The sequence below is a fragment of the Peromyscus leucopus genome, chromosome 3 (assembly GCF_004664715.2).
Source record: "Peromyscus leucopus breed LL Stock chromosome 3, UCI_PerLeu_2.1, whole genome shotgun sequence".
NCBI lineage: Eukaryota > Metazoa > Chordata > Mammalia > Rodentia > Cricetidae > Peromyscus > Peromyscus leucopus.
The window spans coordinates 10,580,372-10,604,403 of NC_051065.1; the positions used below are offsets into that span (position 1 = coordinate 10,580,372).

Genomic DNA, 24,032 nt, shown 5'->3' on the forward strand with positions numbered 1-24,032 from the left:
AATCCTCTAAGTGTAAACAGCCTCTCAGGTCACCGTTCTTTATTCTGGCCACACGGATACTATTGATACAGCAGGTTTTAATTCTTTGAGGTGTCAGAATATTTGATCTTACTGAGAGTATTGCATCTTATGAACACCTTATATATTTATTTTTATTTTAAAAACATTTTACACTATATCACTTTCCATATAGGCAACTAAGGACTGCAGGGGAAAAGGAGAATTAGCCTTTTTCAGGGATGACCCCCTTATTGGTTATCCAATACAGAGTGGTTATCCCTGAAACCCTGTACATGACAAAAATGAATATAGAAAGTTGTATTTATAGATTTGTATATACATATATATGTGTATTTAACTAATAATAAGATCTTTTTAATCAAAGAGAATCCATGTAACCCAGGTTATTCAGAAAAGGGACTCCTGGCTATAAGTTCCTTTTGATTACTTTTATTAGACCCAAAGAATACCTTCCTTTCTGTGTTTCTGTGTCCTCTGTCTCTCTCTTTCTAGTATGTGTGTATACATACATACGTTTTTGTAGAGGATAGAGGATGAGGGGAAATGATGCTTACATATGGAACCTAGAGGACGGTTATCAAACATCTCCCACAACTCACTTTCTCTTCCCAGAGAGAATGCATTTTCTTACTGGTACTAATCCTATTGCAAAGTCTAATCTTCCAGCCAGCATTTTCCCCTTTTAAATAACTCATATTGATTATTCATGCCCAGAAGTAAGCAGTAAAATCTTGCTTCTCTTTATCAACAGTCTTCATATTTCATTTAAGAAACCTAATGTAGAAAGAAGGATCTGGAAAAAAAAAGAGCATCAGGGAAGACAAAGACCTCCTATCAATAACATACATCTCAGTGTCTCACCGGCTAAAACTATGGCACTGTATATGAGTGAACAGTTCAAAGAACAGACCCCAAACCAAAGAAATATTGAAATTAACATAAAGCAAGCATAAAGTGGAAACAGTTCTGAAAATGGTGTCAGGAAGATATTAGATGTCCATCAGTATGAAACTTGGGGATATCTGTTGAGTGCAATAAAAAGAATGATGAAAACTACTAAGGTTCGATATTGAAAAATATTATGAGATTAGATTACTTTTACTTATTAATATATGATACAGAACTACATGTAAAGTATTTTCCAAGTGACGACAGGAAAATAGAAGACTAAATATCATACAGAAATAAAGAGTGTAGGAGTATATATAGGGGATTAATAACTGTTAGTGGTAGAGAAAATGTGGAAACATCTTTACAATATATATTTTAATTCTTTATATAGTCCTAGCCTTATAAGTACACATACACACACACACACACATTCACACACACATAAACACACACATATCTTAAATATACAAAATACAAGGGTAAAACTCAAGATTCATTAAATTTACATTAATGGTTTATTGCTTGGTTTCATTTTTCATCCTCCTATAGTATCTTCTGTGATGTTGGGTTTTGAGTCCTTCTGACCAGTGATCTTTCTAACCTATGTGTTTACCCAAAAACTAAACAGCAGAAACAAAACATAGATGGTCTAGTTTTACTTATTTTGTGGGAAGGTCTTACAAGGAAGTAGATCTCTATCATGACTTACCAAGCTTTCCTTGAAATGTTGAGAAGTGATGAAACTAGTTGTTAAGACCCAAAAGATAATTTCATTTTTGCTTTGAGCTCTACCAAATAGGTTACCACATGGTAACAAAAGCCCATCAGTTGTGTTTAAGATCATACCTTTAAAATGAGAGAATGTCATGGATATTGTGGTGGGTCCAATCCAATCACATGGGAACTTGGAGGCCCCTATGCTCAGAGTGCTAAGAAGCTCTCCACTCATCTGAGATGGGAGTGGTGTGACTTACTGTTTCACAGAGCTAGATCTAGGGCTAGAAACCCAGGCCACCATGTTGTCAGTCTACTGTACCATTTTTGCAGATGGTACCAGATCAGCTGACACGGTGTTTGGAATGCAGCTGTTTTCTCAATAAAAAACTTACTTAAAGCCGGGTGGCGGTGACATGTGCCTTTAATCCCACCACTCAGGAGGCAGAGCCCGGCAGATCTCTGAGTTTGAGGCCAGCCTGGTCTACAGAGTGAGCTCTAGGACAGGCACCAAAACAACACAGAGAAACCCTGTCTCGAAACAAAATAAAACAAAACTTAATAAACTAGATTTAGAATTTCCATTTAAAAATTACTTCTCAAGATTTTAAATCTTGGAGATGAGGAAGGTCACAATGACTTTACAGACTCAGATTTTTAGTAATGGATTCTTTGAGGGTACTGTGTGATAGTTGAGATTTTTGCAGATCACCAAGGAATCTCAGGAAGATTGTACCTCAGTCCATTTAAGCTGCTATTTAAGCTATTTAAGCTGCAAAATGTACCACCATGAGGCTTAGCCACAGTAGGAATTTATTTTGTATGTATCTCAAAGATGGAAAGTTTAATAGTGAAAGCATTGAATGTCCCATATGGCCCGGCTTCCTGGCACTTAGGTCTGTTTCTCTTTGCTGTGCTCTCACATGGCAAGATGGCTGAACAAATTATCAATGATCTTTTCTATAAAAACACTTAGTGCACTCAGAAAGGGCCCGCTCTTGTGCAAAACCTTCTAAAGGTCCCATCACCTATCATGACCAGCTTCTATATATGAATTTCAAGGTAAACAGACATCCCCTCTATAGCAGATTTGAGACTTTCCCACGTAGAATTGTTACTTGCCTATGACAATAGGTAGGATCTTGGAAGTATAAAATGGAAAAAACAATAAAGAAACCATGTATTAAAAGTAGCTAAGAGGAGGGAGAATAATGGAAACAAAGAAAAGGACAAGATGAAGGGAGGAGCAAACGGGACTGGAAGGGAGGAGGAATGAATGAAAGAAAGAAGCAGTGATGAGCATAGACCATGGAGTTCCCTTGATTATCCCTGAGGAGGAAGGTGGAGGTTCTAAATGACTCCTTTCTCTTCAGAACAGTATGCTCTGCTCTAGATTATTCAAAACAACAATTTTGAGTACCTCATTAACTTAAGGTGTTTTCTCAAACAGATCACAGACATTCAACAAGAACAGACATTCAAGGGTCTCCTGGGATGAGTTCCCAGTGACTTGCACAGAGACTGTGAGGCAGTGGATAGTATTTGAGAGCTTGCTGTCTCTCGGTCTGAAAAGCTTCATTCAAGTTCTCTCTCTCCTATTAGTGCATGTGACCTCAAGGTTGTGTGGCACTGCTTAGTACATGTCTCATGCATAAAACAAGTTTAGCAATCACAGTTAAGGTTACGGCTTCGTTTAAATAAAGTAGGTACTGAAAAGATTTAGCCCACACCTCTATAGACAGCATGGCGTCAAGTAAACAAAACTGGAAACAGTTGTAAAGACGAGTGTCTCTCCATTACTGTTTCTGAACGTATTTGAAATCCAGTTTTTATAGTAAATCCTTGGTAATGTTCTATTTCCACAGCTTCTTTTGCACACCCTAGCTCTTCTTTCCATCTGCCTATGAATCCATCTGTCCTTCTACACATCCGTTAAACAGGATCCTTATTGTGGAAAGACAGCAATTCCCATAGCATCTTATAATTTTCAAGGTGTTTACCCAAGTCTTTTACCACCGATATATCATAGGCATCCAGGATCTATCCTGCAATTCAGATCACAGCTTGTAGAGTAACTTACTTTTCCTTTTTTTTTTTTTTTTTTTTTTAAAGCACAAAAGGCATTATCTGACTCTTTTAGGCATCATTACATACACAGGGTACAATAATAAATAATGATAATGCCTTGCTTCCATTTAGTTTACATTTAAATTTGAAGTACAGACAATTGAGAAATAAAAATTTTATGGAGTGCTATAACTACTGTTAAAAACACCAAGGAAAATAAAATGGAAGACATGGCTGACAGTGGAGATAACTGTTTGACCCTGATTGGTGAGGGCTTCCCATGGCAGGGAAAACTGGAGTTGAGCTCACCAGGTGGTAAATATGAAACCTGCGTGAAAGGTCAGAATAGTGAAAAAAGTAAAACTATATACAAATGAGCTGAATCTGAAGAAAAATTAGAAGCCAGTGTGGGGTTAGGGAGATGGTTTTGTGGGTATAAGGCTTGCTGTGCAATGTGGGGACCAAAGTTCAGATCCCCAGAAACCATGAAAAGCCAGATGCAGTAGTGTAATCCCAGTTCTCCTACAGTTAAGTGGGAGACAGAGATACCCTGCCCCCAAAGCCTTGACCAACTCGAGTAGAGCCCACAGCAGCAAACCAAAAGGAAAAGCCCTGCCTGAAACGGGGCAGGGATGGGGGGCGGAGAGTGGCAAGGAGAGATCACTAAGGTTGTCTTCTGAACTCCACACATGCACCATGGAACACACACATACACACATACAGAGAGAGAGGAGAGAGAGAGAGAGAGAGAGAGAGAGAGAGAGAGAGAGAGAGAGAGAGAGAGAGAGAGAGAGAGAGAGAGAGAAGTGAGTAAATTAAAATCTTGTTAAAAAGAGTTCCGGGGTGCTATACTATAAAGAAATAAGAACATATTACATATTAGGCATAGATTTGAGGCAATAGAGAATTCTAGGTATGCGGGGTATTACCTGGATGTATTTTCTGCTACAGATTATCTTCCCAAACTTGTTACATAACAGAACAGGTCTATTTGGATTTACTCATGTGCTGAGAGTACGCCAATGTATATAATACTGTTTTTTTTCCTCCAATTTTGCCATTATTGCATGCTATGTTTGTATGTGGAAGTCTCTCAGAAGGTTCATGTGCTAAAATCTTCATGCCTTTAAGAGGTGAGGACTACTGGGAGATTTTAGGTCATTGGAAGTGAGCACTTAAGGAGATTGTGAAAGCTATTTTTATTCCGTGCTCTTTTGAATCCTGTCTATCAACTAGAACTCTATCCATGCTCCACCATGCTTTGTTGTCATCTTTTTATAGTCTAAAGCCTGAAACCTCCATATCTGTGAGCCAATTATGCCCTTTTTCTTTTTTCCTAAATTAAACTTGGGCTTTGACAGTTTCATGTTTTATATGAATATATTTTATATTTTATATAAACATTCTGATTACTCTCACTCTCCGACTTCTTATCTCCTCTCCACACCTGCCAATCCCTCCCCTCTTCCTTAAAAATGTCTTTGTCACAATCGTGTCTTTTTGTTTTGTTTTGTAACCCACTAAAATTAACCAGGGCTGTCTGTGTGATGCTAAGCTTCCAACTATCCACTGAAGCCCAGAGGGCTCACCTGTGGGTGCACAACTGATGATAATAACCACGTTCCTAGTTTCTAACAGGAGTTGATAGTCCTGTAGGGAGGGGTGGAGCCCCAGGAGCCCCTTCCTCATCTGTCAATTGACTGTTGACAGAACCGGTCTTAGGCAAACAGTGCATGTAACCACAGTGCTGTGAGGTCATGGTGATAACATCTTTATCCTACCTAAGAAGACATTTCATGGCTGCTCTCAACATCTTTTGTCTCTTACATTCTCCCTGTCTCCATGAGGAAGTAGTAAAAATGTCTTTTCATCACTTATTGTCATCACTTCTATCAGCTGTGAATCTCTGCATTTCACTGCATTGAAAGGTTTTCTGATTAAGGCTGAGACCAGCATTTGCCTACGGATATAAACAGATATTTATAAGATAATTTGGTACTACACCCATTTAGCTAAGCAACAGTTGTCAGTTCTGTCCGGGCTTTATGACTTTTCCAGTTATGTGCTTTAGATCTGGCATAAAGTACCCAGACATGGTTTTCTGGGGAGCAGACCTTGAATACAATCAGAAAACCATTGGTTACTCTCTCCCCTAACAACCATGTCACTGCTGCCTAGATGGTCTCATCTTGCCTGTTGGGTTGGCATTGTAGTTCCTAGGACTTCAGCTGGTCATATTCTTATAAATTGTTATCATTAAGCATATAAAAGCATACACACAAAGTATTTTCTCATAAACACAAGCTATTCAGGCCATTTTCTACAGTGAAAATAGAGCATCAGCTCTCAGTCAATACAGGCCTTCCTTAATTAGCAACATTGGTGTGAATAATTTCATCTGAGTTTCAGGTATGGCTTCTACCCATATGTCTTGGGTGTCTCAGTTATAAGCATCCCAGACATAAAATAGTTAATGATCTTTTCTTAGCAAGATACTTGGTTTCAGGGTAGCTCATTTCTCAGAAATCTCAGAAATTTTAATGGTGCTGCAAAGTTATTTGCTTGGTAACTACCCATATTTGTGAATGAGGCAGATGAAGGGCCCATCCACATTGTTAGCCATCTTCTCATCTCCAAAAAAGTATACCTCAGGGCAAAGCTGGCAGATTTGAGGAGAAAAGAGATCAGAGAATTTCAAAGGGGTTGGATTGGAACTGTAATTGAATCCTATCAACATCCTGTTCTAGCGCGTGTCTTTTCAAGTTCTGTGCATGGGGAAAATGTCCTTTAAAGTGTTTCAAACAGTTTGAGTGGGAATTTCCACTGTGAAATGAAAATATGCTAATAGATGCCCTCAAACCAAGGATCCTCTCCTATTCTTCTGCTAGACCTGCAGTGTGTGTGAGACAGCCACCTGCGGAGCAACCAAGCATGCTTCTCATGTGGTCATGTTCAAGAGACGAGCAGGAGTTCCAGAGTGTCTCAGGATGAGCCGTTGCAGACAAGAGCAATCATTCATTGGTTGAACCTCCCTGCTCCCACATCTTAGGACTGTGTACTCTATGTGCAAAGTCCCTTCCACTCGGATCTGTTGCTTGCAGAAATCGAGATGCCTGACAACTCTTTCTCTCCCCTTTTCAAACAGAGCAGACCTTACTCATGACTACCTTTCAAATAGTTCTTAACATGACTGGATTCTTTCTCTTAATAGAGAAAATAATCTTCTTTACACAATTGAAAAAGTTACATGTTGATAATCACAGGATTGCATGCTATTTTGCAAAGAGAATGCAGAAGTCAGTGTGAAAACATGGCTTCTTCCAGCCCACCTGGTCCAGCAGGGGACACACAGAGATGAGATTTCTTTCCTTGTCATCTTTAAGGGATTTACTGTTGAGGGAAGTAGATGAACATGCTCACTAGTAAGCACATACCCATATAATAAGCCTAAGTAGCCAGCCTAAAAAAATGAAGAGAAAATGTTTAGTATTTTCTGCGCTGAGTTGTGTGTGTTGTTTTAATCATGTTCTTAAAATTTTAGACAGAAGTATTTTATTTTTTGAGATTATCATATTTGCATTATTCCCCCTCCCAGGTCCTCTCTCTAAGCTCTCCCACATAATCCCTTGCTCCCCAACAAATTCATAGTTTATTTTGGGGGAGTTCTCTCTCTCTCTCTCTCTCTCTCTCTCTCTCTCTCTCTCTCTCTCTCTCTCTCTCTCTCTCTCTCTCTCTCTTTGTGTGTGTGTGTTCTTAAATATATAAATAGATCCAGCTCAGTCTGGTTAATGTTACTTGTATATAAATTTTCTGGGCTTATCGTTCAGTATTAGATAACCAACTGCTGCGCTTTTTGCTGGGGAAGACTATTCCTCTGGATCTCAGAAATCATGCTACCTGTAGTTCTTTGTCTATGTTGAGACATCCTGGGCTTTCCATTGTCCATTTTAGCATGTCTACGGTTAATGTTCTTGCTTGGCTTCTGTTTAGGCAGTCATGTTGGTGTGACTTCATGGGTGTAGCTTCTGACATCCCTAGGAAACAGAATCTTGGAACAAACTGAGTATTCCTCTGGCTTTTACAATCTTACCACACTTTCTTCCACAATGATCCCTGAGCCTTGGGTTCAGGAGTTGTGTGTTATATATCACAACTGGGACTAGGTGCTACAATTCTGCATTTGATTTGTTGTGCTTTTCTTTAAGAGAGATCAGATAAAATAATTACATTCCCACCATGTAGAGAGCTTATCACTTTGACTGGCATTTTATTGCCCAGTTATTTTACAATTTGAAAGAACAAATACAAACTTACAAGTAATTGTTAGTGATGTACAACTATTCTTGTACCAAAGCAAAGATCTGATACAAAATAATTTTGTCTGCTGGTCAGACAATTTCAATTCATGATTGTTATATGCCTGTAATAATGTTGTGCGTGTTTTTAAAAAAATAACATGCGTGCTGCTTATTTGGACACACACTTGTAATCCTAGCACTAGGCAGGAAAGTTTTGAGTTCCAGGCTAGCCTGGGTTGCCCAATGAAACCCCCTTTTAACACAGATACACTCATGTTCACAGTATATGGGATGAGAGCAGACAGCCTTGAGAAAAATCCAGTCTTCCACTCTGTTTGCTGTAATTGTTGCATAAATGTGTTTACCCAAGGAAATTCCCTTCCTCCTTCATTATCTATTGTTGCTCCAAACCTTAATGGTTTACAAGAACAGCACTAGTTACCTGGAGTTTCAGTGGGTCAGGAGTGTGACATGATTGAGCTGTAACATTTGATCTTTGGTCTTTACAAGTCTGCAGTAATATCAAGGCTTGTCTAGGAAATGCCCCAAGAAACCTGAGTTAGTTGTAAAAATGTTGTTCCTTTTTTCATGATTTATGGATTTTTTTTTGGGGGGGGGGTCTGTAGAAATGTTCGAACTATACTATTTATTCCTTCCATAGTCATAATCACTCCAAACAAGCTCAGTGAAGAAAGTGTTTACTTTTTCCTTTTGAGGTGGTTGGTGAGAACAGGCACTCTCTCCAGCCCTTTGTCTGTGGTATGATTTTTCAGTTCAGTGTCTCAGGGATTCTTTCTCTAGGCTTGCAGCCACCTTGGGCACATGTGCTGAACAATGCTCTGGTGAATACCCAAGGAAGATGCTGTCCAACCCTGGGCATCTCCCTTTGTCTAAAATGTCCCTTACAAGCACTCTGCAAACTGTACCCGGCTCTTTAATCTTTAGACTCTTAGCTCTCTCACTGACTTAAGTCATTTCTAACTTATACCTGAATTACCTTCTTTATACCATGGCCTCTAAACTCTCTCAGTCCATTGAATTGAGGCATTCACAAGTCGTTTCATTTGTATTCTATTCCTCATGCATGCTTGTCTTGACTCCTTATATCCAGTGTCTTCCTAATTGTTTTTTTTTCAACATGCAGATTGCATCTTTAGAGAAAGCTATTACTTCAAGTGGAAGCATAAGTTTATTTCCCATGTTTTGTATTTATCTTTAGTTGTGAGTTGCTTTATAAAATTCATGGTAGATGGTAACTTGAGTAATAGAATAAAACAATCCAAAACAACCGAATGTACAAAGCAAATATCAGATTATTTCAAAAATAGAGTGGTCTGATAGAAAATAATTTGTGTGTCTTAGTTTTTAAGATAAAATATTCATCTATGATACACAAACAATTATTTATTTACTCCAATGTCTGCTTACTAATTAGGTAGGAAGTCAGTCATAACAACCAGTGCACAGCTACCAAACTTTCCACTTTTTGTCCTCCCCTTTCAATGTACACATTCTGCCTGTTCAACTTTTATATCATGAGACCTGGTCCTGAACACTATAGGGTGATGGATATCAGAACTAATTTTCCTTTACAAATATCAGCATATCTTAGCTAAAACAAATGAAGTAACTCTTTGCAGCATTGAATAGCACATAAGAATTTGAAAATAAGGAAGTCTAAATGTTGGTTTTCACATTTCTGAAATACAGAAATAGAAATTGATGGAAATCCCTTTGGTGGAAGAAGCAGCTAGAATCTAGGGTTGGACTCTGAGGCTTGTAGATTTGAAAGGCAAGTACCAAAGAAGAGCCATTGTCTACCATGTCTAGATAAAACCTGCCTCTCCTTTGGGCTTAGTCAATGCCTGTACTGAACATGATATACAGAACAGGACTCAGGGAAGTACAGCATAAAACATTGGCAGAAGTATTAGAGGGTTGGGTATAAATTACATTATGCATGAAAATCTATAGGAAAATTAAAATTCAGGCCCAGATAAAGTGGGGGATCCTTGGTCAGTATCTGGCTTTTAGTCCAGGAAGTCTATATCCTTAGTTCAAAGATCATAGCATGAGAATTAGGGTGGATTTTTCACTTAGCTGATCTCACCTTAAACCTAAAACCAAAGCCTAGCAGATCTGAATCACCTTCCAATAATTTGACAGTCTTAGAACAATCAATGCTATAGACAAAAATAAATATTATGATCTCCAAAATGACATAGTCCACAATTATGCTAGTATGTATTTAAATATGTTTGAAATAGGACATGATATCACTATATATGTGAAGAAGAAAATTCTTCAAATTCAGTAGGAAGAATTTTAGCACAACCTGCAATTCCAGCACTTTCAGAATTGAGTCAAGAAGATCGTGAGTGCCAGGTCAGCCTAGGCTACACAGTGAAACTCTGAAAGTTAAGCTTGGTTGTAATGTGATGTAAAATGAACCCTGGGACATCTTTGAGGATGTTCACTACAGAAAGCTCACTGAGGTGGAAGACAGTCTCTGAAGGTGAGTGTCACCAACACATAGGCTGAAGACGCGTTTGTAGTAAAAGTTTGGAAAGGAGAGTGCCTAAGAACATAAAGTTGAACTTCCATCCCCTTTCTGGCTGTCATAATGGACACTTTTCTGCCCTACACTCCCTCTCTACCATGATACATTGAAACTGTGAGCAAAATAAATCCTAATCCTTTAGCTGTTTTTCTCAGGCTTTTGTTACATCAACTAAAACAAAACAAAACAATATGAATAATGCAGAGATCCAAAAATCCAGATGTTGTATCTAACAGAAACTGACATTAAGACAACTTCAGTTCCTATTTTAAAAAAATATGCTACTTTAATAGGGATGGGAATCTGTTTATAAATATCCAATATAACTGCAAGATATGATGTTTGATTTTGAGAACATGTTAAATAGGCCAAAGAACTTGAGCACAAGGCAAAATACAAGGTTTGAAAACCTAAATATATGTCAATGTAGCAATATTAAAACTGCAACTAGGGGGAAATAAACTTTGAAAATCCCACAAAGCAAAGCAAAACAAATCATCCAAACCAACAAAAGATACCTGCATTAGAGATGTGGAGTTGGATTCTATGAACAAGTAGATACTTTTATACTTCCACACACATCTTTGTCTACACTTAGGGATGTTTTCTTAAGATATATTCCTAGAAAGGCCCAATTTATGAATAAATAGTCACAGATAGAGAGAAAAAAGAGATCATGGAGACAAAGTGAGGTCCAAAGGAATGAAGTACAAGACAATCCTAACCTGTAAAATACAACCCCTTCCAGAAGCACAGTGAACTCTAAGGAGAAAACAGTGAAGGAAAATATTGTGCGAGTGTGCTCTGAGGTTTAGGCTTGATCTTTCCTAGCTTAGGAGTCTTTTTTTTTTATATAAATATACTGTCTCTGTCAATAAAGCATAACTTTCTAAGTATCTTTAATTCTTCAAAAAATACTATTTTGATTTATAAGTAAAGAAAAATCTCTTTTTCCTGTGGTGATTGCTAACATCCTCACAAGTGGATGGATCGCCAGCTTCTGGGAGTAGGAGGATGTGTGTAGGGAAATTAAGGAAATCATTCATTAATAAGATTAATGGATATTTTATCCATGCCCAAACTGAAATCTTTAAGACTAATGAATGATGGCAGTACATACTGAGACAGCTTTGTTTATCACTTGGAAGATAGTGTAATTTCTGTGTATTCCTGCATCTTTAATGTATTTGACACTCATTTCTCAGAGTATATCTTAAGAAAACACTTCCAGATATAGACAAAGATTCACATGTAAATATAAAAGCATTTATATGGAAATAGAAATCAGTCTTATTAACAATGACTAAATATGAGCAAAACCATCAATTTCCCATGGAGTTGACAGGAAGTTAAGATATGATAGCTTAGAATACTGATGAAGACACATTAATCATATTTATAAAACTATTTAGCCTTTTAAGTCATGTGGGTCTTTTTAAATCTGAAGGAGATATAATAAAGCTAAAATTATATAATTCTATACTTAGAAATAGTAAGTATAGGGAGATGAAGAGATGGCTCAGAGGTTAGAAATCCTGGCTGCTCTTGCGGAAGATCCTGGTTTGATTCCCACCATCCACACAGAAGCTCACAACTGTCTATAATTACAGTCCTAGGGGTCTGAAGCCCCCCTTCTGGGCCCTGCATCCACCACACATGAAGTACTCATATACATAAAGTATATATTTTAAAGTATAAATACTATGGTATCAATTGCTTGGTGAAATTTTTATGCATAAAATAACTTGAAATATAAAAACATTCATAATGATTGTTATTAATTATAAAGTTTATAACTATAAAGCTTGTTTATAACTATAAAGATTGTTTATAACTATAAAGATAAAAAATGTGTTATTTTCTATGTTTCTGTATTTTATAGTGTTCCCAGAGAAGAAGTCTCCTAGTCTTTTGTGACACACCAGAACTTCCCACTTTCCTGCTCCTAGGCCTTGTTAATCAAGGCTCCTCTAGGATGACTGTGCTTATCTCTATATGCTGATTAACGTTCATAATTCTGTTAAATTTCACTTCCTCACAGAAGTATTCCATAGAACCTCTAACAGGAGGTCGGCTTTATCATGTTGGTAGTGTCAGAGTTCATTATTTCTGCCCTTTAAAGCCTTGGATTATTCCAATCTAAGCTACTCCTAGTGAACCATTTCATAAGAATCTACACAGCACTGTAATCCTTGGCTTGGCAAATGAATGTGGATAGTTTGTTAGTCAGTGAATTATTATCTTTGCTTGAGTTTAATTCTTTCTTTGAAAAGAGAAGTATGGTAACAAAAGCCCAAAATGGTAGCATGTGTTTCTGACAGGTGATAAAAAAATCCAGATAAAATTTCTGCTGTGGCTAAGAAGTTAGAGAGCATCTTGGCATTGTTGGGCAATGCTGCTCGTAGTCTAGGGGGAAAAGTGGGGAGCATACTCAAGCCTAGACTTGTTTAGACTTAAATAGGGATTAGCTTCTTTTAGAGAAATTAAGATGAAAACCCTAAGACCCACCTAAAAATTACAAAATAATGTTGGCAGTCTACCGTGTGTTATTTACTTTAGTTTCTTAGAAGAAAAGGCCAATAGCACATGGTAATACTCTCTGAGCATCACATCAGCATCTCTTGTTTAATTCCACAGAACCATCCACAGAACAAGTGACTCGCAGAAGAAGTCTCACACCAGCTGAAAGAGATGGTAGTCTGGGATTCCTCTTCATTATCAAAGATGTGCAGAGTACAGCTGAAGAATTGTCATTGCTGTTTTATCTTCCTAAAAGCGAACTTCAAGTCCAGATTATTTTAGAACTTCAGAACTCCTGTGTGCACGACTCTGTACAGAACCCAGTCGGTAGAGTGCAAGGCCCACAAGAACTGTGATTTTTCTCCTTGACTGCTCTGGACCAGGTTATTCGGCCCTTCACCGCCTTCACCTTATTTACAGAGCTTCGTGCTGCCAAACTCAGTGTGCTGTGATTTGGTTGAGTACCAACAAACCTCTTTGTGTTTGCTGATAGCACACAGCCAATGGTCTTTCGTGCCTCTAATTTTAGGTTACATGTGACCTGTCAGAATATGTTCTGACTACTATGGTCTACTCCCAGCATACACAAATCTTTCCTTTACAATGCCTGGTCTCCAGCCCTGGATTTCAAATTTGTGTTATAAAATACATCTTCTTGAATAAAAGAAGCTTGTAAATACTAAGGAAATTGTATCTCCATTTTCATGTTTTTACACTTTATCCTTAATTACAAAGAGCAGTACCGGCAGGTGGTTCATAATCCTAATGGCATAATGCATTCTTAGCATTTTACTGCCATTCATAAACTGCTTCAACAGAACTACTTGTGATTTATGGAACCAATAGAACTCGGTAAATTACATCCTATATTATGTTGTAGGATATGTATTGCCCTGTGGTTTCACATGCAATGTCAGAGACAGAGGGAGCAAGAAGTGGAGAACTGTGATTTCACTGTAAATCAAAGCTTTAGGTGTTGCTTATGAGCACTAAGGATTTAACACATGGTATCACTTCGTTTTTGTTTTTTTGTTTTGTTTTGTTTTTTTTCTCTAGAACAGCTTAACTGATAGAGGACAAAACTTAAGTGAATGAATAATCACTTACAGTTTATTATCTTTAGTATTAATACTAAGCAATAATAAATAAAACTGGTATTAGACATATACTTTCTTTTCTAACAAATTTGCTTTATTTGTATTAAAATATTGATCACATTTTTACTGTAAAAACTAAAAGACTAATGATGTACATATACACATTGTTAGTACTCTAAAATATTCTTGACTTTCATATTAGTTTTAATGATAATGATTCAAAATTAAACTTTTTATCTATTAGTATTTAATGTAGGAAACAAAAAGATCAAAATTGTACTGAGGAAGCCATACATAGTCATCAATAAACTAAAAACACTAGTTTGAATTACATGGCTTGATAAAATAAGTTACAGACTTTTAAACAAAAACAATTAGCTTTAGAAGCCAAATTCCTTGTGTTAATGTCATCTTTGGTAATGTATTTCTGAGTCATGGTAACCACCGTGCTTTTTCAAAGTATTTCAAGAAAGAGTAGGGGGCTGACCTTGCTGTTTTATAGAATCAAGAGTCTTTTGACTGCAGATACTTCCAATCATGAGCTAAGCAATGATCCTAAGTAGTTAGAGAGCAGAACAATTAGTTGAGATTCAAATGCAGGCATTTTTGTGAGCATCACTACATGATGGAGATGGGCTAAAACTGGGAGAGGCTATCACTGAGGGTAAAAATGAATAAAAGAACCAAACACCTGACTTCTTATCATGACTCACTCTCAGCACCTACTTGGAATAGCATTTCTGCTTCCCAGTGACTATGTTGAATTTTCCATTTGTGATATGTTGTGTACCGTGAGGATATTTGATGTCTCCAGGCTCTTATCATATCACATTACTATGGCAACTGTGATATTTCTAACAAAATATTTCTTTACCTATGTATCTGCCTGCATATATCTGTAGACAGAGACAGGCAGATATATAACAATGTTTTAAAATTAGTTTCATAGGCTTATTTGGATTCAAATAGTCCCTAAAAGGCCTACTTAAGAAACCAAAGAAATGGATGAGGTTATTTCTACATTCTATGTGTCTAATATTTACCTGCAGGCACATATGAAATAATTCTTAAATGATAGGGGCTACTTAAAATTTACAGAATTCAACCTCTGCAGAAAGACTTGATCTTGAGCTGACACAAACCAGATAGTCTCCTAATGTGACTCTGAGGAGTTTAAACTGACTCTGTTAAAGCTGGGGTTATTTGCCTTGGGGATGCCTAATGGAAGGGTTATTATAACACTGTCCACAAATAGGGGCCTTGAGAGAGTAAGTCTATTGCACTCCATTGACAGCTAGTAGATTGGGCCATTGCCATGTCACACTGATCTCCAAGGCCAAAGGTCGTATCTCTCCCTTAATATTTAAATAAAGATACTTGACAAGAGCAAAATACACCCCATTGCCAGTGATGGCTGGGACTCGATTTATAAGAACCTTTAGAAAGTCATGCTAATTCCTAGACTTCTTAGAATGCATGGTAACCTTTCATAAATCCATCTTTTCCAGATGTCCTTGGAAATGACAGTTTTAAAACTATAAATGATTTGTAATGCAAAACGGGACTGACAGACTTGAAGATAGGTTGCCCTGTACTAAAATGAGGAAGATTATAGCTAACAAAAGGCATAAAATGCATCGATAAGTAGCTACTGAGGTAACTCAAGATTTCATTATACAGCCTCAGCAAATGCTAGAGCAAAAACAAATAAGAAACTATAGGCTTCAACATCCTAAGTAGAAATTTACTTTATGAATTCGAGGGTAAAGAATTCTTCTGTGTCAGGCAGCTGGGGGAAGGAGAGAAACCTGCCATGCTTTCTCCAGGGAGTGAATTTTTTTATCATGCCATTTTTAATACATATGCGTACAAATTTCAGTTTCTCACAACTTTGAGCAATACCAGACTCAATGAACTTGGTCATATACTCTTTGCCTTCAACTTAAAAAAATTAATGATGCACTGTACATTAGTGAAATATTTAGGATAAAATGGGCATTAAAACTATTAAAAACAATTCCCTTCACTAGTATTTATTACAGGGATGGTTTACATAGTCCCAGTATATGCTGGGGCTGTGAGCTTAAGCAACACACACATCAACTATTTTTAAGTGAGTGTTTTTAGGAAATCTGAATGTGAGTGAGTAATTTGAGCAAAATTAGAATGCTACAGAGTGAGTCTTTGAATCCTTTAGAAATTAACAGACACTTTTTTTTTGAGACAGGGTTTCTCTGTGTAGCTTTGTGCCTTTCCTGGAACTCACTCTGTAGCCCAGGCTGGCCTTGAACTCACAGAGATCCTCCTGCCTCTGCCTCCCAAGTGCTGAGATTAAAGATGTGTGCCATCACTGCCCAGCTCAGACACTTTTTTTTGTATAAGTTTGAGTAACATATGCGGTAGCCCACAAGTCCTGTGTTTCTTTAAAGCATCAGGCATCTGGCCTGTCTTCAAAATCGACTTAGCATCCTAGGACTATGAAGATCCCATAGGCTGCACTGGAGAAGATGCTCACAGAAGGCCCAACCTACAGATTTCCTTTTTGAGGAATCCCTTACTTTTGCTTAGGTCTGTGCCCTTCAGTGAATTTAATTTCTCCCATTTTGTTCTCATGTTTTCTATTCCTAAGGTCTGTTTTAAAGATAATAATGAGCCCATAACTATAACTACAAGATTTGGGCAGATCAAAAAACAAACAAATAAACAAAAAATCCCTTCAATTCAGTGAAAAACTGCAGATTTGTGTATATTCTTTCAATTCTGAGAGCTGGAAAGTGAGTCATAAGCCTATCAGTACCAGTGACCCAGGACTAGTCAGAGGAAAATCTTCCTTACAGAAAAGAGAATACACTGTTAAAATAGGACAATACATTTTTCACAGAATCGCTGAGGTTTTATGTGACTAGTTGCTTTTATTAGATGAAAGTAGGAAGTTCCTTTATACACATTTCTGAAAGTCATTCTCATGCTAAATTTAGTTGACTATGAAATAGATCTGACAAAAGCATGGAAAAAGATTTTTCCCTTTGCTTGCTCATTTTTTTCCTTGTCATAAAATGTGTGAGCATGTTTACAGTATTCTGAAGTGTGTCATATGCACAGCACTAATGTGGGTGAGAGTTCTGTTGTGAATTTAAATACCTCAGAGCACATGAGCCTCATAAAACCCAAATGGCATTTTGAGGCAGAGAACCGTAGTGGGCCGGATGGGCCCAGGGCATGTCTTCTCTGTCAAATGATCCTTTTACTTTTTCTCATTCTGTCTACCCTCTGAAATGACTAGTTACCTGGGTGAGGAAAACTGTGTGTTGGTGAGTTTGTGGTACTCACACTCCTGGAACAAGTAAACAAGCTCTTTCTAGATCATTTGAGCATCTGGCCTACAGATTTAATTTTGTTCACTTACCAACCAATGGGACTGGGAAAATTAGTCATTTTCAGAGCTTTTGAAAATTAGATCTCCAATGTTCATTCATTCATCTATCCATTCACTCTTTCATTCATTCTAAACATACCAGCAACTCCTCGAGACAGTGTAATCTACCCAGTTGAATAATCCAGGGAGTCTGCTTCTGAGAACTGGATGACTTAACATTACACCCTCATGTGATGGCTTGGCCACCTTCATCTCAAACTGTCATCTCTATTATTGAGTCACACTCCCACTGAAAGAAGCTATTGCATTAGGCTTTGAGCTTACAAGCTGCAAGTTCCAAAAGAGAAAGAAATATTCTTCAGCATTTTTATACTTCCAAGATATATGTTGAACAAAAATTGTCGAATTTAAAAGACTAGCAAATGAATGAATAAGCTAAGTAACAGGACACTTGACTATAGAATTATATTTGAGTGTGATGTAGTGCTTGTTGGTTTTCAACACATGTTCAGATAACCCATGACACAGTATCTCATATAATCTCGAATATGATTCCTTTCCTGTACTTTGGTGTGGAAAAATTGGAAAGCATAAGAAGGTTGTCATTTAAATATGGCTGACATGTCTTTGCTCACAACACAGCTATGTTATCTGGGAATAAAACATATTCAAAGTTAGTATGAGACTCTCAGAACGTGCTACATGTTCTACCAAACAAGATCTGTTATGTTGCCTTTTAAAAGTGAAAGGTTTTGCTTAAACAGTTCTTCAGCTGGTAGTTTCTCCAGCAGCCTGAATATGAGTTGATCTATTGTTGATGCTAATCAACATGCATATCATGTAGTCTGATGCTCTTAAGTGATTCTTGATATTTTCTTCAGTTCACACTAGATGACACCACTGTCCAGTCCCCTTTCCCACCTCCCCTTGTGGTTGTAACACAGAGGCCTTTTGAGTAATGTATTATTCTTTTTTCTCTTTTTAATATGAATCCAGCCTGGCAGGCTCAGTGTGGCATGTAGACTGGATTGAATCAAAACAGCATTCTCCTTCCTTCCTTCTGTGCATATAGGAAGTGATGCTAACAAGAATCAGATTTTCCTGGACCTGTAACAGAGGAAACAACTTCTGGCATCATAATTCTTTGAACTGGAACCACAGGGGCATGTAGCAATGTCTCCTTTCTACACAAAAAGCAGAGTTAGTTTTTCTTCTTCTTCTTTTGACGGTTGAAATGGACTGACTCAAATTTGTGGTGCTAAATGTTTGAAAATAAGTGAATATTTTGATTTATTTTGAAAGCTTCCATGTTCACAATTCATCTGGTCCTATCAGGAGTTCCAACTTTGATGGAGTATATTTACTTCTGGAATAGATTTAAGAAGGAGGTGTAGGAAGATATCTTATGAATATTTTCATAACTTTTGTTCAGAAGAAAAAGACATAAGACAAATAATGTAACAGCAATAATAACCCAATAATGTGAAGTTGTATTAGTAGAAATCTTCATCACCTACCCACAGGATTTAGAGAGAAGGCTGGAACCCAGGATCTGCCATTCATCAGCTGAGTTAACTGGATCTATGTAACTAACAGCTTTAAAACTCACCTCCCTCATCTGTAACATGGTGATAGTTAAAGCAACTTCACACAGGTGCTGAAATTCACAGGATGTCATGGGAGTAAAGGTGCTTTTCTATTTGTCTATTTGTCCAAATATCTCAAATTATTTTATGACCATCAGACCATGAGAACGACTAGAGTTGGGATCATATTGATTCATCTTCATATAAAATTATGCAACACCATGCCGGTATGTGGTGCATGTTCAATAAATGTTGAGGAAATGTATGAATGGTAAAATTCAGGGTACTGGAGCTACAAAGATTAATACACTTCCTTCTTTTAGCAAACTCATAATCAAGAGAAGTGATGGGTAGAGGTGCAATGTACTGTAACATAATTTGAAATTATACCTGCACACTTCTCTGGTATTTTCTCTATTCTTTCTTTTCAAGTGTAAACACACACATGCATATACACATTAAAGATCATATTAAGAGACAAATTTAAAGCTCCTGTGACCATTAACCACAGAGAAATAATTTGTTTTCTTGAATGGAATTTCACTGGGTAGATAAAACACCCTTAAGAGCAGATCACATGCCCAGCAGTAGATACCAAAACAAAATGAACTCAAAGGTATTTTTGTAGATTTGTTTGTCTCATACTGTTTTCTTTGACATTTTTTTTAAAATCTCACTGGTCTTTTGCTTGTATATTATAATTTATAATTTTGTGCTTTTATGGTTGTGTGTGTGTGTGCGTGTGATTGACTGTGTGTTGTGTATGTGTTTCTCATGCTTTTTCTTTGTTTTTTTATTTATTTACTTTTATTTTATTCCTCTTTGTTTTCTAAACTCAGAGAGAAAGAAGGCATGGGGATGTAGAGGATTAGGGAAGAGATAATGGAGGAGAAATCATGATCAGAATATATTGTATGAAAAACAAATTATTTTCAAATAAAAATGAAATTTTCTTTTCAATAAAAACAAACAAAACTAAATTTTGCCACATAATCAAAGAATAATATAGTCAGAGTTTTTCTTTTAGAGAATAAATGTAAAATTAAGATAGAATGTTTAGATGGTGACTGGAGTGGGGAAGTGTGCTTGTTAGTTTTTGCCAACTTGCCACAACTAGAATTAGCTAAGTAGAAAGCCTCAACTGAAGAATTGCCTGATTGCTGACTGTCAGAGGATGACGCAGCCTTCTGTATGTGGTGCCTTCCCTCAGGCAGGTCCGGTATGGATGGGAAAAATGGCCAGGCTAGCCAGTAAGCACTGGTCTCAGCTTCAGTTCCTACCTCCAGGTTCCTGTTGAGTACCTACCCCATCTTCCCTCAGTGATGGACTATGATCAGGACACATATGTGAAACAATCCCTTTTCTCTCCCAAGGTGCTCTCGATCATGGTGTTTATCAAAGCAATAGTAAGGTGAGCTAGGACAGGAAATTAAGTCTGTACTGTATATGTATTCTGGTAAGGAAGGTAAATGACCCACTTCTATTTCTTATTTCCGTGTATTAGATGTAGAAATAGTGACACACTGATGAGCTTTTGGATATCTCATAAGAAAGGTAAAATAAACATGTTTAGCTATAGTGAAAAAAAACTTACCTTGGTCAAGAGCCAGTTAGAATAATTGTATCTGCAGAAACACATTCCTCCCAGATTTATTTTGTTGAAAAAAAAAAAAAAACACCAAAAAACAAAGAGATCTCTGTTCTATTAGTAGGTGCTTTAGGAATTTATTTTGCACGAATGGACCACAAGATCTTCCAGGTAGGGAATTCTTTAAGAATGAAACACTTTTAACTACTAGAAGTCAGAGCCTCCGTTCCTCTTTGGTGTAAGTGCAACTGGGACATTAATCTACCTTCCTCTTGACCAATGATGTTGAGCACCAGTGGCTCTCTGGAAGATGGGAAACATCACCAGGTCAACAAAAAATACTGTTTAGTCTCAGTCATGATTCTGTTCAACCATTTATGTGATTATCATAAGGGTTGCATACCAAAACAGTGGGTGCAAGACTTAAGCTAAGAGATTTAGAGCTGCACCACAAACTTCTCCACAGGAAGAACATCTTACATCTGCTGTTTTCACTTTAAGACACGATGGTACTTTGTGTTTTCCTAAATACTTTATCTTTTCATTAGTATTCAAATAGGGGAAATATTTATAACAAAAACTATGGTCTGGGTAGAAACAATTACCCAGTCCTGTAGTTGTTTTTTAGTAAAATTGTGTGTGTGTGTGCATTATGTGTGCGTGGGCACGTGTATGTTTGTGTGGAGGCAATAGCTCAGCATTGAATGTCTTATTCAACCTCTTCTTACATTAGTTTTTGTGACAGGGTATGCCGCTGGACCTGGGTCTTACACATTTCACTGGGCTGGCTGGCCAGAGAGCTCTTGGGATCCTCCTGGTCCCCCCCTCCCGCACTTTTTCCATGTGGAAGAATGAGGTCCTCTAGTCTCAAGCATCACAGTATTATAGTTGGAAGGTTAGTGTTTCAGTCTCTTGAGAAACAGAATTGTGACTTCTGTGGGTATTCTAGAAAATTCTGATGTTTTCTCTCTGCCTTCATTGTTTCTTACAATTTAAGTAGCTTTGAGATTCAAATTGTCATAGAGGAAGAAGAGTGAGACCTAGTGAGATAGCAACGAAGACAGGAGCAGATTCAGGAGGTGCCCATGCCAAGAGAGCCTGGGGTTCCAAGCTCTGTAAGGGGAGGGAGCAGCTAGGAAATTAAGTAACAAGTTTATTTACAGATGATACGGTGCTGGGCATGCTGTGAATGTGTTGCTCTGATTGATTGATAAATAAAACACTGATTGGGCAGTAGCCAGGCAGGAAGTGTAGTAGAGGTGGGAAAAGAGAGAAGAGAATTCTGGGAACAGAAAGGCTGAGTCAAGGAGTCGCCAATCAGAGACAGAAGAAGCATGATGTAAAAGAACCAGTAAGCTACAAGCCACGTGGCAAGTTATAGATTAATAAAAATGAGTTAATTTAAGATATGAAAATTAGATAACAAGAAGCCCGAGTCATTATGCCAAACAGTTTAAATAGTATAAGCATCTGTGTATTTATTTGGGTCTGAGTGGCTGCGGGCCTGGGCAGGACTGGAGATAACTCCAACAACAAAATGGCAGCATGGTGAATGGGATTCAATTTTTAAAAGTGACAATGTGCAGGACAGAATACCATGGTATAATATGCTTTCATACCTTGAGGATGTTTTTTCAGCCAGTATGTTGATTTTAGATAGATAGAAACAAACAAATCCCATTCATATCTTTCGATCTTTAATTTATTTTCTTTTTTTATACTTTATCAGAAAAATCTCCATTCTAAACTGGGACCAAATTTGGAGAAATAAAATATGTGATACTTATTAATTCTCATCTTCCTTCTTTCCTCTCACTTAAGTGGCTCCCAGACACCAGCTCAACTCTGAAGATTCACGAACTATATACTTCCTCTGAATAATGATGTCATGTGTCATGATATGCTTCAACTTTGGTAAGAGTGGAAAGGCAAACCTCTCCAGAGCTTGTGGCAATCTGTTAGCCTGGGAATGAGCTACCTAGCAAATAGCCTCTAAAATTTCATCATCGTGAAATTTAAAATCAGATAGAGTTCATTATTAAAAAGAAAAGCACAATTAAAAAATAGATAAATCATTTTGCTCTGAATGTGTACAACACAGCAGGACAGCTTTATCGCTTCACTGGGGCGGGGGGCACTGCTGAAGGTACCATCATCAAAGAACAGAATCCGTGGACTTGTTATGGTAAACAACTAGTTCTTACAGCCAGAAAGTTTCTCCTCAAAGCAGAGTGAGACCAAGTCCTGTGCAAGGCTTGTTCCCTAACCTCTTTTACCTTTCCTGTTAGTCTGGAATGCTTCTTTAACCCACGTGTTTTTGGATCATGTTGTCCCCCCTAAACTAACACTCATTTAAGTTTGGAGTTACACTGCTTCCCAGCTGGTAGACACTATGACACAGATTTCTCTATAGTTTAATGCTGTATCTCTAGCCAGACACCATACCATAATTTTCATATTTATCATTAATGTTGTTTAATAGAGTTTAAAAGCAGCTAAAATTAAACGATATGTATCAGAGGATGACCTAAAAGATACCACATGGAAAACAAAGGAGAAACAACCTTGGAAATCCATTAGTCAGAGGAACTACTCTATAATCCAAAGATTTTCGTTAACTAACGTGTGCATGGCACCTCTTCAGTCTGAGCACCAGACACTTCATGAAGCTTTTTTCTTAAAAGTAACTTTGGCTAGATAGCTAACGTGTTCTATTATTGAATTTATTATTTTGAAAAGCTGGAAAACCCTCCAGATCCCTGCCTCACCGTCAGCATAGTACTTTGATGTTATGATAAGTAAAATGAATTATCTATGACCCAAACCTAACTTCTACATAGTAAAACAAACAAAACAAAAAACCTGGTTTCTAAACAATTTAGTTTCTCCAGTGTCTGGGTACCCCCTCTTCAAACATCTCAGACACCTAAAATTTAGTTTTTAAAATCTAGTGTCTAAGAAGCTAAGCAGCAATAAAGCACTTTCACGGCTTTGCTCGGACAAGCATCAGCGACTTGAACAAATTGCCTGTGATAAGCATTAAGGAGGCATTTGGCTCGCTGCCTTGCGGACACTATCTTAAATAACGTCTGCAAGTTCTGTTTCTCAGACGAAGCATAAACAATAAAACAGGTTTCCAAGACACTTGCATGTTTTCCCACTAGAGGTCTCTCTCGTAACAGCTTTCCTTTCTTTGGGCTCATTAATTATTTTACTCAAAGGAACAATTCCCCCTTTTAGACTAGAATGCTGCACTTAACATGTTATGCTCGAGAAAGATAGAACGCCGCCTTCGCTTCTCCTCCTCCTTGATG

At 37.5% G+C, this 24,032-nt stretch overlaps 1 pseudogene; it reads left to right on the forward strand.

Moving 5' to 3' along the window:
• Window positions 1–10,436: 10,436 nt before the first annotated feature.
• The window catches only part of LOC114694748, an 86,004-nt pseudogene continuing 72,408 nt past the window's right edge, over window positions 10,437–24,032 (forward strand).